We start from the raw sequence: 15,218 nt of genomic DNA, 5'->3' as shown, positions 1-15,218 counted from the left end.
AGTAGGTAAAACCTGATCATAAAAACAAAAACACACAACAGCTTTTATTCCAAAGACAGTTAAATTTTGATCATGTTACTAGTGCTTATGGGAGACACGTCAGCTAAATGTAAGTCCCATCGCATTCATCCCAGACTGCCTTTTCACTCAAAGCCAACTAAAAGTCTCTGTTTTCTCTCTAAAGGCCCGTGGAAGAGCAGTAATCTCATGACATCATGAGCAAAACATTCCCTGCCCCACCCATGGATTCACAAAACAAGATTTTTACAGTCATATGCAAGTGATGAATGAATACAGAAATTATGCAAAATTATCTGTCACCTGATTTAATCATCTACCAGGTGAAAATCTGAACGTCTGATCAATTCACAAATTTAATGCAAACCTCTCCTCATACTTACTAGTAATGCTTGCCTTGGAAAACACTGATAATAATTTCATTTTTACTCAATTAAATGTATAAATATTCAAATATTGTTTAAAATATGTATGAATGTAAAATATTGTGTATATGTATTGTGTAAAAATGTATAAATATAAAAAAATTATAAATATAAAAAAAATATTATTGTATATATATATATATATATATATATATATATAATAAAATACATATTTTAAAATAAATTAAATTCAATTAAAAATACACACACACACACACACTTACTATATATATATATATATATATATATATATATATATATATATATATATATATATATATATATATATATATATATATATATAAATCCCAAAATAAATAAAAATACAAATAAATAACATTTAAACATTGTAAAACATAAAAATGCAGAACAAACTCTCTCTGATGTCTATGAACTTTCGGCTGTATTTTGGGAGCTTGAGAGAGAATTTAGGAGTGAAATGAACACAATGCACAGCCAGTGGAGGAAGAGGCATTTCTATTATTCATCATCAACCCCCACAGACTGCTTCACTCCTGGCAAACAGGTATCAGGTATAGCACTGAAAGCAGAGGAACAGACCAAAACGTTTTTATGCAACCTAGTATGAAAAGGTGTTCACACAAAGATTTTGGAAGTTTCCATTAAAATATATACAGTATATATGAGATATATATATTCTCAATGCCTTTTATCTCATAGCCAAAGTGCTAAAATACAAAAAACACACATATCAATACAAGAAAATAAAAATACATGAAAGAATAGCTTAATAGGAAAAGGAAACAATACATAAGACATTTTACACTATACAAAACCTGCAAAAACCTGTAATTTCATTACATTTAACATATATAAATGTTTATGCAATTATGATTAGCATTTGTACTAATAGTATTGTTATTATTATAAATATGATCACTATTATATTAAAATATGGATAAATGTATAATAGAAGTACAGCTATATCTCTCAGTTCTGTATGTGCATGAAAAACCGAGGTGAAATCAGGAAGAAAACAGGTCTGAGTATACATCAGGGTTTCCTGCAGCTAAATAAACTGGTTATTTCACATCATCTCACATCAAAACCAGTTACACCACATCACTGAAAACACAAATCATGCCTGCAACAGACCAAGAGCATGAACTCGGACTCAGAGCGTTCAATGCATGGAAGCCTCAGAGGTCAGCAGATGGAGGATTTTACTGCACTCTTGAGCAGAGATCAGTGGAAAAGCAGATAAAGTGCTTCAGACAGGCTTTCCCACAATGCACTGGGCAGGCTCCATCACTATTAAGTGGATAAGCATGAGTGTTTTGAGTATGGTGTGGACTGCAGGGAATGCAGGGTGTGCGAGTGATTGATGGGCGTCTGACTGAAGAATGATGATCTGGCATGGACTAACAGATTTCCCACCAATCACAGTTGCACCAGAGTTGCACGTCAACTCCAAAACATCTCCAACTGCGCATGCACACCTGTTTGGTGGCTCAACCAAACATGCACTCAGTTGGACCTGGTAGAGCTGCTAGAACTGGCTCTATAACAGCTATAGAGAAGAATACTCAAGCATTTACCTGCTTAAAGACCATCAATAATGTGCATAAAGCTCCGAGCCAAACTTTGATTTCAGACGGCTGGAAGAAAGGAATGGTGTCAGCAGGATTTTTATGGCTGAGAGACTCGCAGGTGAACAAGGTGTGGTTTATATAATTCTCACATGGCCAATGAAAGCACATGAGAGATGGGAAGCCCTCCGATGACTTACAGTAAACCCACAAAACCCCTTCAATCATCTGATAACCATTAAGGGCAGAGCAGAACCTGGGTGTGATCTTACAGTCTGTAAGAGGGAGAAAGAAATACAAGACAACGGAAGAAGAGGATCTGTGTGACACTTCTGGGAGTTAATGGTGTGAGTCTGACAGGCCGAGCTGTGATGCTCACCGGATCTTCAGAGCAAACAAAGAGTCCACAGTCCACACACACACATATACACACTCAGACATATTCAGTTGGATTATATACTATTGCTTTTATAAACAAATACTGAAAGGTGAATGAATGAATGAATGAATAAAATACTGATGCACTACATACATATTTTGTTTTAATAAATAAATAGATAAGTAAATAAAATCACTACTGATATGCCATATAATTAATATAGCGTACTATATATTTTTTTATAAATGCAAAACAAATGAATACATAAATCATTTTAAGAAAAAAAAAAAAAAATAAATAAATATATATATATATATACATATATGCTTATTTTATTAAAATAAATAACATAACTACTGATATGCCATACTTATATTGCACTAATAAATAAATAATGTTGTGTTCAATATTTTGCTTTTATAAATGCAAAAAAATAAACATAAATAAGCAAATAAAATAAATACTGATAAATCATATAATATTACTTTTAAGTGAATAAATAAATACATAAATACTTTTAGGCAATTTTTTTTTTAAATAAATAAAATACCAAATACTTATTTTATTTTTATAAATTAATTAATAAATTAAATAAAACAACTACTGATATGCCATACTTATATTGCATAAATAAATAAATAAATAATGTTTTGTACTACATTTAGCTTTTATAGATGCAAAAAAATAAAATTAATAAATTCAATACTGATATATAAATAAATAAATAAATACATAAAGGGGAAGTCGTGGCCTAATGGTTAGAGAGTCAGACTCCCAATCGAAAGGTTGTGGGTTCGAGTCCCGGGCCGGCAGGAATTGTGGGTGGGGGGAGTGCATGTACAGTTCTCTCTCCACCTTCAATACCACGACTTAGGTGCCCTTGAGCAAGGCATCGAACCCCCAGCATAAATGGCTGCCCACTGCTCCGGGTGTGTGCTCACAGTGTGTGTGTGTGTGTGTTCACTGCTCTGTGTGTGTGCATTTCGGATGGGTTAAATGCAGAGCACAAATTCTGAGTATGGGTCACCATACTTGGCTGAATGTCACTTCACTTCTAAGAAAAAAAAAAAAAAAATCCTTATAGGCAAAATAAAAAAAATAACATATACTTTGTTTTTATAAATAAATAAACAACTATTGATATGTCATACGTATATTGCATTAATAAATAAATAATATTGTGCACTATATTTTGCTTTTATAAATGCAAAAAAAAACATTTATAAATATTAATAAATAAATAAAAAGCACTATATGCCATAATTATGAAATCCACTAAATCTAACTAAACTGGCTCTCACATCCCTCACACACACACACACACAGTTCTTCTGTAAACGAGGGGAATCCGTGACGCAGCTGTCTCTATTCACCAGCTGTCCAGCTCCTCCCTCATGAAGCCCAATACTCAGAGGTAACCATCGCCATGACAACCTGCTGAATAATGCACACGCGCGTGCATGGCATGCTGGGATTGAAGCGCTCCAGCGGAGGAGCACGCACATAATGCTCTTTCTTCACTCTGCAAAGGGCCTCGATTTTACACATTCACAGCACTTTATTATATCCCTGAAGTCCACTTGTGTTCAAGTTTCTTTCACCAGAAAACCCTGATCATTACCAGCCTTTCTCCACTAGTGATGTGTCGTTCTTGAACGATTCGTTCATTTTGAACGAATCTTTAATGTGACTCGGGAAGAACGAGTCGTCTCGGGGAGTGATTCGTTCAGTCGCGCATGCGCATTATTCTATAGGTTCTGTTCTAGTAGTAGTGTTTCACCTGTCAGTCAATGCAGTCTTGAGCCGGAAAGAGAATTGATTAGTTCATAGTTCGGGTCTATCGGGTTTTTGACTCGTTCCTTAATTACGTGACAGCCCCATACGCTAACCCAATGCAGTCTGAGCCGGAAAGAGAATTGATTAGTTCATAGTTCGGGTCTTTCGGGGTTTTGACTCGTTCCTTAATCACGTGACAGCCACATACGCTAAAACCAATGCAATATGAGCCGGAAAGAGAATTGATTAGTTCATAGTTCGGGTCTATCGGGTTTTTGACTCGTTCCTTAATCACGTGACAGCCACATACGCTAAAACAAATGCAATATAGTGATGGGATTTATGGCTCTTTGAGGGGATCCGGATCTTCGCGATCCGTTCCTTTCAAAGAGCCGTTCAAAAGAACGGCTCTTTTGGCTCTTTTAAATATTTAGTCAGTTTTAAGAAGCTTGGAGGCATCTCAGTTTATCCTGGAAATAATCACTGGGAAGAATGATGAGGTGAGATTTGTAGTCAAATAATTAAAACTCAGATATTACACACCAATATCTGAGTTTGAATTATTCTGAAATATTGATTTTTACCTCATTTGTCATGTGTGGACTATATTCCATAGGGTTGCACAAATCCCTCTGCTTAGACAGTGACATCACTATTTTGGATTTACCTTTAGTACAAAGTGTGTGTGTGTAAAGCTACGTTGACTTATGTTATTCATACAATACCTACTCACGAATAAACATCAAAAACAAAGCCAGCTGCAATGAATTTCTGTGCAAAACAGCTTTTACTACAAACACTTCCACACAAGAACATTGTTATCACACAAGAACATTTTGATAGAAAAATATTTAAAGTAGATAAAATTAAAATAAATAAAATGGAAATGTCTACATACTACTACTACTGTAAACTTTGCAAATAGGACATCAGCCACTTCAAGTCAATGAACAATAACAAAGTGGGCTGCAATGAATGTCTGTGCAAAACAGCTTTTTTCAACGCTCCTACCCAATGACAGAGGCATGCAGGGTTTTTTTCCACTGGAGTAGTCACGTGAAGGATGCGTGCACAACTAATAACTAATATCATCACGCTATAAAGGGTTTGCCTGCGCTGGGTGCGCCCCTCCCCCATAACTGTTCTGTCTCGCGGGGGAGCTCATTTGTTTGCATCTGTGTGAAACGCATAGGAAAAAAGAAAGACAGAAAGAACGGCTCCCCTCCAGCCGCGACTCGGCTCCCATCGTTCATGTTTATGAGCCGTTCAAAAGAATCGGTTCGTTCGCGAACGTCACAACTCTAATGCAATATGAGCCGGAAAGAGAATTGATTAGTTCATCTCATGAGTCATCGGGTCGGTTCGAGTCATTCCTTAATCACGTGACAGCCCCATACGCTAAAACCATAGACAGTAAAAGAATGCAGTATTGAGTCGGAGAGAGAATTGATTAGTTAATCTTTCGGTTCTTCGGGTTGTTCGGTCGGGTTGTTCGTTCTTTTGTCCCGTGATGTGACAACATTGGCTAGAGTAATTATAAAATCAGATTGTCTGTATAAACCATACTTTTGTAACATATGACAAATTACCTTTAAAATCACAACAACAACAAAAATATTGCACAACAAGCTAGTCTTTTTCTAAATAAATAAAAATAAATAAGCTTTAAAATAAATAACACACTGTGGCTATATTTTTAGGACTTGCTTTAAGGCATGTTTGCATTAAAAAAAAACAAGCTCCCTGACCTTGGATGGGCTGAGTCTGTTTCTTCTATCTGAGATAATCTGCCCAGTTTTAGAAAAAATTCTTTCAGATGGCACAGATGTGGCCACAATGCAAAGTCTTGTCTTTGTGACTTCAGAAAGGCTTTTGTATACTGGTGAACATCTCCTCCACCGGGCCAGAGGGTCTGATGTGCGGGGTAAGAGTGGCTCTGCAAGGTAGGCCTGCACCTTTATAGCATCTGAGGTCTTAGAAGAGGTAGCAGAAGGCCTCAAGCTTGCTACCCTCTCGTCAAAGTCTTCCCAAAACATGGCCCCTGCACTGGCAGTCGCACCAGGATCTGAAGTATCCTCCTCACTCTGAGCTGGGTTAAAACTGTTAAAGCTGAAGTTATCATAACCTTAATGTTTTAAACTAACATTAATAATTCAAATTCAAAATTTTATTTGCTTTTAATGTATATGTCATTATGTCCTTTTTTGAGCAATCTTCTTATACATATATTACACCAATATGTCAAGAAAAGCAATTATTATACTAGCAAACTCAAAATTGGAGTAAAAATGAACAAACTAGTATAAATACTTTTTATTGTAAGCTTGAATTATTATATTATTATATAGCCTAGTGTTTATTTACCGATAGACAGTCAAAAAGACAAATTAATCAATATTTTATTTATAACAGGGTTTTATTTATTTATAAAATAATAACAAACCACAGATCCTCAACAAACAGTAACAAAAACACAGTGACAGAAATGTCAGAAATAGTGTATGGGTCTGTCACGTGATTAAGGAACGAGTCAAACTCGACCCGAGACCCGAAAGACTCATGAGATGAACTAATCAATTCTCTTTCCGGCTCAGTTGAGGTGAATGGGTTCAAATAAACAAGGAAGTGTTCCTGATAATGAATTCTAGCTGTTTATTCTTGTAATTAAAGCATTAAGCTTAAATCTAATCATGAGATCTGACAAATCCCTGTTCTGTTTACACACAGCACAGCTTCCTCAGACCGAGGTCTGTCATTCAGCTCACACAGACCGTACTAAACAAGGCTCTGAGACGTTGTTCCACCTTTGAGGTCATGCTATAGTGTGCTCCGGACAAAATATGCTTTTTGCAGACATGCAAAATAAAAATTCAAAATTAATTGGTTGCAAAGGACGTGTGTATTTTGGAAAGCATCCACATTGCATCTATTTAAGCCACAAGTTGTCAGATTGATTGATCAGTTTGATGCTTGTATGTACTGTACGTACATCACACATGTATTTATTTGCTGAAGTATGATATTAATTAAAGGCTATTAAAGAACCTATTAAAATGTATCACAGTTTCCACTGAAGTATTGTGCAACACAACTGTTCTGAACATTCATAATTATCGGAAATATTTTCTTAACAGCAAATCAGCATATTAGATTGATTTCTGAAGGATAGTGTAAGAGATAAAGTAATGATGATTTAAAATTCAGCTTTGCATCACAAAAATAAATTGCATTTTAATATGTATTCAAAAAGAAATCAGTTATTTTAAATTGTAATAATTTTTCACTGATTTTACTCTTTTTGATCGAATAAATGCAGCCCTTTTGAGCAGAAGAGACTTATTTCCAAAAACAATACAAATAAAAAAATCTTCCCAGCCCAAACATTTGAATGATTTTATAAATATACATACATTTTAAATATAATTTTCGGAGCAATAGTCTAATTATGTCCCAGCTTCCTCTTTTAATATGCTAAACTATTTAATGGGAACTTTTAAAAGATTTGTGATCCTCACAACCCAGTAATATCTGTGCTTTATTATGTCACTTAATCAACCATTAGGTCAAAGTACGCCTGACATTTTTGTAAGCTTAAACATTCACCAATAAACATTATGAGTGATGTTTGCATGCACATTTAATCTTAACAGGAAGTTAACTTATGAAAATCAACCAATGAACTTTGAGAACTGTGGGCCCTTTCTGAACGTTGGATGCTATTGGATGAAATGTGCATGTGGACTCTTTTATAGCTCTTAGTCACATTAGAGTGAGTGAGATGTTTTATGGTTCATGCTGTGGGGAAGTGAAAATGAAGTTCATAAAGGATTCAGCTGGAATATGAGTGATGACAGAGTAGAGTCATCTCTAAAATAAGAAAAAGGAAGCTTATTTAATTAGTCATTAACCTAGAGACAGAGTTTAGGAGAACTCAAGCTTCCCGTCCATGCCATGTGCTGGTTGAGAGGTCAAGAGTGAGTCAGACTCATGAGACTCATCCAGGTATTTTCCATTTCGAACAATGACTGACACACAAAGCATCTGTGTGATGTGAAACAGGTGGACAGACTCTTGCTGTCTAAGGTTACTTCTAAGACAGCTTCCTAACTGGAAATAGAAATCCTTATGCATGCTCTTAATATAAGTGTTTGGCTGATGTTCATAACCAGTTTAATGTCACTTATGATGCCTTAAAATACCATCCTGTTTGGTAGATCACTAAGTTTGGAACTTGGAGTTCTTTAAGGGATAGTTGACCCAAAAATGAAAATGTTACTCATTATTTTTACATTCTCATTTTGCATTTGTAATTTTTTTTGACCCCCTTAACAGATCGTATCTATTAAGATTTGATAAGAAAGGGGCAGTTCTTTTAAAATAACTAATTACATCAACTAAAACAAACTTGTTACAAACTAAAAATGTTTTTTTTATCTGAAATGCTGTTTTTCTTAAGAATTATTCTCACGTCTGTTAATATAGTATACAATTACAGATTATTGGCCATTGTTATTTTGTACATTATTTATTTATTTATTTATATTTTATTTACAATCTTATGTAGGCTTATATTTAGGATTTTTTTTTTAAACCACACAATAGATCTTGTATTCGTTTAGTGACTTTAGATTTTAGGAAAACAGGGCAGGTCTTAAAACATATCTACTTCTGTCACTATAATATTTACAGCATTAGCTTTCTACTCATTTTATAGAAATCTGTTAAAAAACTCATCCATGTCCAGTTCATGTGTTATTGCTTTTTCATGAGCTAAAAGCACAAGGTTTTTTTTTCCTCTCATGAAGCATTGTTCGGCGGAATGGTGTCCAAATTCTTGCCAGAGTAGAAAATGTGCTCTCACATGAAGCAGTAGAGACACCCATGACCATAGCAGATACATACAATTTATGAAGACCTGCAAATGCATCTTTGTATTCCTGCAAGAGTTTGCAAACAGCAGAACATTCAGCATCAGATGGAAGTTTTTTGGACAGCATTGGTCTGGCATCAAGAATTTCATTCTGGAGTTCAGTTTTTGCAACCCCAGCAAAACTACAGAGAGGGTCAAGCAACTGGATGTCAAGAAATTTGTTGGATATTGGCATTAAACCTGAGAGGGCTTGCATCAGCTGTAAATTCTTTGTGGAAAACCTGTTTTCTATCTCTGATACAGCTGTATCTAGTATGTTCAACATCTGTCGTCTTAAAGCTGCAGTGGCACATTCAGAACCTCACTGCCCTTCTTGCCCTAAAGGTGCAAAAATGACAGAGTCACCATAGGAGGGATTCACACTCACGTTTTGGTGAGGGCCCAACAGTAGACATGTCAGCGCAGTACTACTGAAATTCAATGTCATTTTTCTCTGAGATTTTTCAGTGCACCAAGACATCCCCGCACAACTTCAGCTGCACTGCACAAATCAACATGCTGAGACTGTAGGATGGCATTAGCTGGTTTTAAAATGGCGAGATGATGTATGAGAAATTTGCCAATTTTTAAAAAAATGGCATGGTTTCAGCTGAGAGAGAAGCCCGGATGATTCTTTTGCAAGGTCAACTGATGCATTATCATCATTGGAAACCTTAAAAAGAATGTCAAGAATGACTTTCTCATTATCATTACCACCACACATTTTGTGACTTCATAATAACTTAGATTTCCAACAGTTTTTTGAGATACGGGCAATTGTATCTCTGAGAGACAAAATGATGCCTGAAAAGAGAGTGCAGGGAGCCTGACAAGTCAAAGAATCTTTTAGCACAAGGTTCACTTTGAATCGCATGTATGACAGTGAGGTGATGCTGGTGCTTATAGCAGTGGATGTAGGGGATATGCCTGCCCAACCTTTGTTGTAATAAAGCCTGAACACCACCTCGCACCCCACTCTTCACTGATGCTCCATCATAACACTGGCTCATTATATTATCAGCACTGTATCCTGATTCAGACAAGTGTTGTAATTTCAGTAGTTGTAATCTGCATCAAGCTGCTGGAGTTCGAACAAGCCAATCAGATGTTCCTCTGGCACACCATTGCACACAAAACGAATTATAACGGACAAATTTTCATTGAGTGTTGCACCGATCCCTTGTGGCATAACTTTTCAAACAGAATGCAGCTGAATCAGCAGTGTCATATTTCTGTTTTATTTATTTTTCAGAACCACGGATGCCAAAATTTCAATCACTTCGTTTTGGATGGTTTTGAAAGTGTACTTTGCATTTTGTGGGATACCTAATGTAATTTCAGCCAGGTATTTATCTTTTTCCAACGTGTACTTAAACAACTTGGCAAAAAGCCCCGCAGCTATACAATCTTCCTCACTGTCACATGTTTCACTATCCCCGCGTAGTGGAAGCTCATTGACTGCTAAAAACTTCACAACACCTGCCATGCTTTTTATGTAATAGCGATTCTTTTCTATCTGTTGGGGGCCGAGCAAACATGCTACGGTCTCCCCTGACACCGATCGGGGGCAAAACTCTGACCATGAGGTCGAGGCTTGTAAATGAGCTTGGCTGCATGGATGTTTTTGAAGATCACGGTCACGTTCTAATGCTTTCCAGTTTCGAAAATTTGTCGAAACGAACGTGTCATTTTCAGAGAAGGCTGTTACTGTCGTTTATTGCTTTATAATTCAGCACGTCCGTTTACCTCAAAGGTTGCGAAGTGAATGAGCTAAGTCTGTCTGTCTCGGAGGGAAAAAATAGGGGGTTGGGCAGAAATTAGAAAATAAACTATCTGGAGATTAATTGAATATCGCACTAATTTTGTGATTGGCTGTTATGTGGTGTGGGGCCAGGGTGGGCCAAGCCTCTGATTGGGTGGGCCAGGGGGGGCCACTCATTATCCCGAGCTTTAGGCAAACAGTCAGGAGTGATGTCCGATTCACGAAGGAATCATTCATTTGAACCGATTCTTTTTTTTGTGAACTGAATGAACTAGTTCACCAAATTGGACTGAATCATCTGAAACAGTTTGTGGCTCAAGCAGCACAGATCTACAAGTTACTCAAACAAAACTCACTTTCGGACACCTGACAGTCTCTGGCACGAAATGAGCCACAATAACGGCGTATGTGATCCTGTGCTGAATCAACTCACTCAGTGCTCCAGTTCCTCCAACAGTCACTGAACGAGTTCATTCACTTCATATGCTTTAGACATGTTTTGGTGCTTTAATGATATAATTGCATATACGTTAAGTCATCGTGTGATTACACAAACGAAGGGCGAGGAAGAGGAGGAGCTGGGTTGAATGACAGGGGTTGGAACAAGAAAAGCGAGCAGAAACACTGCAGCTCATTTCTTCTGATGTGATTCGGGGCCTCTCACAGAGACGATAACCTACAATGACAGGTATTGCATAACCATTAAAAAGCCAGGAAAAACTGGGCCACAGGAATGCAAATTCAAAACCGAACGCATGCTACAAACTCACTCAATCATGCTTCAGAGGATCCACGGACTGGATTTGCAGAAGTAAATTAGTTTATGCACTCCTGTTTCTGAACATTACATCCAGTTCTTGTTATACACATCCTGAGCAACGCCAATTTTTAAGACACATAGAAAGTTTACTATAATCGTGCATAACAAGAGCAACATGAATTTCAATGCAATTATGAGATGCTTAAGACTTTATAAAAACTGTTTTTGAGCACCAATTAAGCATTGTTTATCTTTAAAGGTAGGTGGAGTGAGACGTTATTTCAGCGTAGTTTCATAATCATAGTACAATGAACCATTTCAAAAGATCAAGGATCAAGGCTGCTCGTTTTATGACACCTTTAAGTGGTCAAATGAAAATCTGCCCACTGACATCAAAGGAGCCAGATCAGACCACAGGAGCCCACCAATGACTCCCACACTCTTCCTGTGTGACAATGCTTTTCTTTAAGGACGTGACGTTAAGAAAAAAAAACTTTTTATTCCAATCCCTGCAGCTGCATTGTCCGCTGCTGTAACTGGCTAACACACTCCGCATTCTTGCTTTTGTTAGTAACACTCACAGAGAGACCAGGAAAAAGAATATTCCCACATGCTTCTACTCGCATCAGTGACCTCTTTTTTCTACTCTGCCATGGTTCTTCCATTATTTCTATAATCAAATTAGGAGCACATGCATACTATTGTCAAAAGGCTTTTTTATATCAATTAATATTCTTCTTCAGCAAATATGCATATTTATTACATTTAGCATTAGAATTATTTCTGAAGGATCATGTGAAACTGAAGACTGGAGTAATGGTGCTGAAAATTCAGCTTTGATCACAGCAATAAATACATTTTAATGTATATTCACAGAGAAAACAGATATTTTAAATTGCAATAATATTTCCCAATTTTACTGTTTTTACTGTACTGTTTTCAAATAAATAAAGCCTTAGTAAACAAGAGACTTCTTTCAAAAACATTTTTTTTAAGTTTTCCAACCCCAAATTTAAGCCTATAATGAATTTCCAAAATAATCATAAAGGCTATTTAAAAATATCATTTATAGCAGCTTGAAGGTACTAGCTTCTGATTTGACAACCATCCATGACACTCTAGAATCATAGTGACGAGTTTTGCATGGGCAAAAACATAAACAAATAAAAAATAAATCTGAATTTAAGTTATATAAGTATATTTATTATATATAATTATATATAACAAATCTGTGCATGCATGCACAGATTCTGACATGTGTGTGTAGTCTTCATATTTGGAATAGAATGTCCTAGTTTTATCCAGATAGCACAATTTTTATCCATGAGGCCCCAGGTGTGTTATTTGACCTTTAAATTATAAATTTTAACATCATCCTTTCACCATACATTGCATAATTTCCTGAGAGACAAATTAAGTGCCCTAAAAACCAAAGACAGACAATGCATATGTACTGATAGGAGAAATCTCCTGCTTATCTTTTTTTTTTTTTTTTTACTGTAAAATGCCAAACGATCATAAAGTACATTCAGGCACACTCACATAACAATGAGCATGAAGTCACAGCCGCACTTCTGGGCTAAATGCACATCTGGAGGGTATGTGAGGAGGTGGTTGCCTTTTTGTCCCGTGTTTTGGGATGAAAAACAGGGTGTTACCGAAAGCATATGATGATGTGTGACCCAATGGTGCCAATTTCACAGTCACCGACCCCCACTTCACTCTGACAGCACAACACCCCCCCCCCCACGCAAAAAAAGATACTGATTACTATCTAAAGATCGTCAGACCTGCATGTGCTTTCAAGCAATCAGTGACCCACATACAAAAATGCTTACATCACACCTAGACCAAAATAGACTGATAGGCATTCCACCAAACATGCAACACAACGATGCCATCTCATTGCTAAAAAAATATTTGTAAAAAATCATGAAACACTAAATGGTGCAGGCTGATAGGTTCTAACTCATTCTGGCATAATGACATCATTATTCACGTGGCGCATCTGATTGGTTCTTTTGGTATCAGCAGCCAATGAGCTGGCTGCTCAAACATTCAAAAACTCTGCTACCCACCACCTTCCCCAGCTCCACCTGTACAGATCTGCTGTGGGGTGATTCCATGTGTTGTTTTATATCTTATATAGATAAGAGGTGCCCCCAGCATGATGTGCCCTCAGCATCATGTCATGGATGTACTGGCAGCTGCAAGTCTATTTCACAAAGACCAAACACACTCACATTGCCATGTATATTACCATGCTAAACTCTTAGAGAGTTGAGTTGTCATGGAAGAAATACCCTTAAACAATGACATTATGAGATTGAAAATCCTCCTTAAACTAGATCCCAGACTGATTAAAAGTCACTTGGTTCGTACAGAAGTGAAAGCATTAGAGCCGCTTGTTGTTTCCTCTTTACCTTTTAAGCACATATGTGAGGTATTTCTATTTTCAGCAGGCCATTTACAGATATCAGAGCCAGGTGTAATATCCCTGAAGAAATGCACCTGACTTAACCGGTTTAAGGTTTTTACTGATAAATGTGACCCAGTTCAGTCCAAAGCAAGCTGAACCACTGCCCGCTGCTCTTATCTTACACTTACACTATCATCTACAGCATGTGACACAAATCCACCATCTGTAATGAAAACATACTAACAACAGCGCTGTAATAAAACCACACGTATAACCCTAAAAACCTCATTCTGAATTTATGCTTCTTCATAAACACATGCACTTGTGAAAGGTTCAGCATATTAAGAGCCAACACGTTTTATTTTCATTACATTTAATGCAAAAGGAAGCCCAATGTATTTCAACCGCTGAAAAGGTTCAAAAATCCTGAAGGAAAGCTAATGGTATTTAAATCATAATTTGGACACTATCCGAAAAGAACCAAACACTCACTAGAAAACCGGAATTTCCCAATGACACTTCATTCAGTAGAACGCAATATTGTTTTCCAAAATATAATACAATATCTATATGCAATCCTGTAGTATTTTTTGACTACAGATTTCTCATTTGTGCAGTATGAACACAGTGACCGTCATGAACCGCTCTACACGCCCAGCAGTGTAAATACTGAATTAGCATTTTCAGACTGCTGGGTAACTATAGGCCCTTTTTTCAACATTTACATTTATGCATGTTGAAGATGCTAATATCCAAAAGGAACAGAAGCAATTCATCAAAGAGCCAACAATATTCATAATGTTTTAAATAAATTGATAAACTACACCAAAAATGAAAACACACAATAATAGATGCAAGCCTTGCTATAATAATAATAATAATAATGAAAACTAATAATAAAAAAGAATTAATTGTGTCGTTTTTATATTTAATATTAATATATCTTGAATATATTTGTGTATTTAATTAAATTAAACAAATAAATTAAGTAGTAGCCTACTCTTTATTACATATTGTATTTTTGTCAAATAAAACATTATAAATACACATTAAAATATATTACATTTTACATATCTAAAATTATATATTAAAGAATAAATATTGCAATCATTATTAATATTAATATTGAACTAAGAATAATAAATATAATAATTAATAGTAATAATAACTTGAATTATATGGTATTAATATTACAGATTTTATTATTTGTCAAATAAAAC

The 15,218-nt window shown here is 36.0% G+C and overlaps 1 protein-coding gene across 2 annotated transcripts in view; it reads right to left on the bottom strand.

Annotated features, from left to right (window-relative positions):
* LOC132156379 (serine/threonine-protein kinase PAK 1-like) overlaps window positions 1–15,218 on the bottom strand; it is a 51,181-nt gene that overhangs the window by 35,189 nt on the left and 774 nt on the right. The gene's annotated exons all lie outside the window — the stretch shown is intronic.

This window comes from Carassius carassius, chromosome 13 (assembly GCF_963082965.1).
Source record: "Carassius carassius chromosome 13, fCarCar2.1, whole genome shotgun sequence".
Taxonomy (NCBI): domain Eukaryota; kingdom Metazoa; phylum Chordata; class Actinopteri; order Cypriniformes; family Cyprinidae; genus Carassius; species Carassius carassius.
Note: the sequence above shows the minus strand (reverse complement) of the source record. Positions and strands in the feature narration are given on the sequence as shown.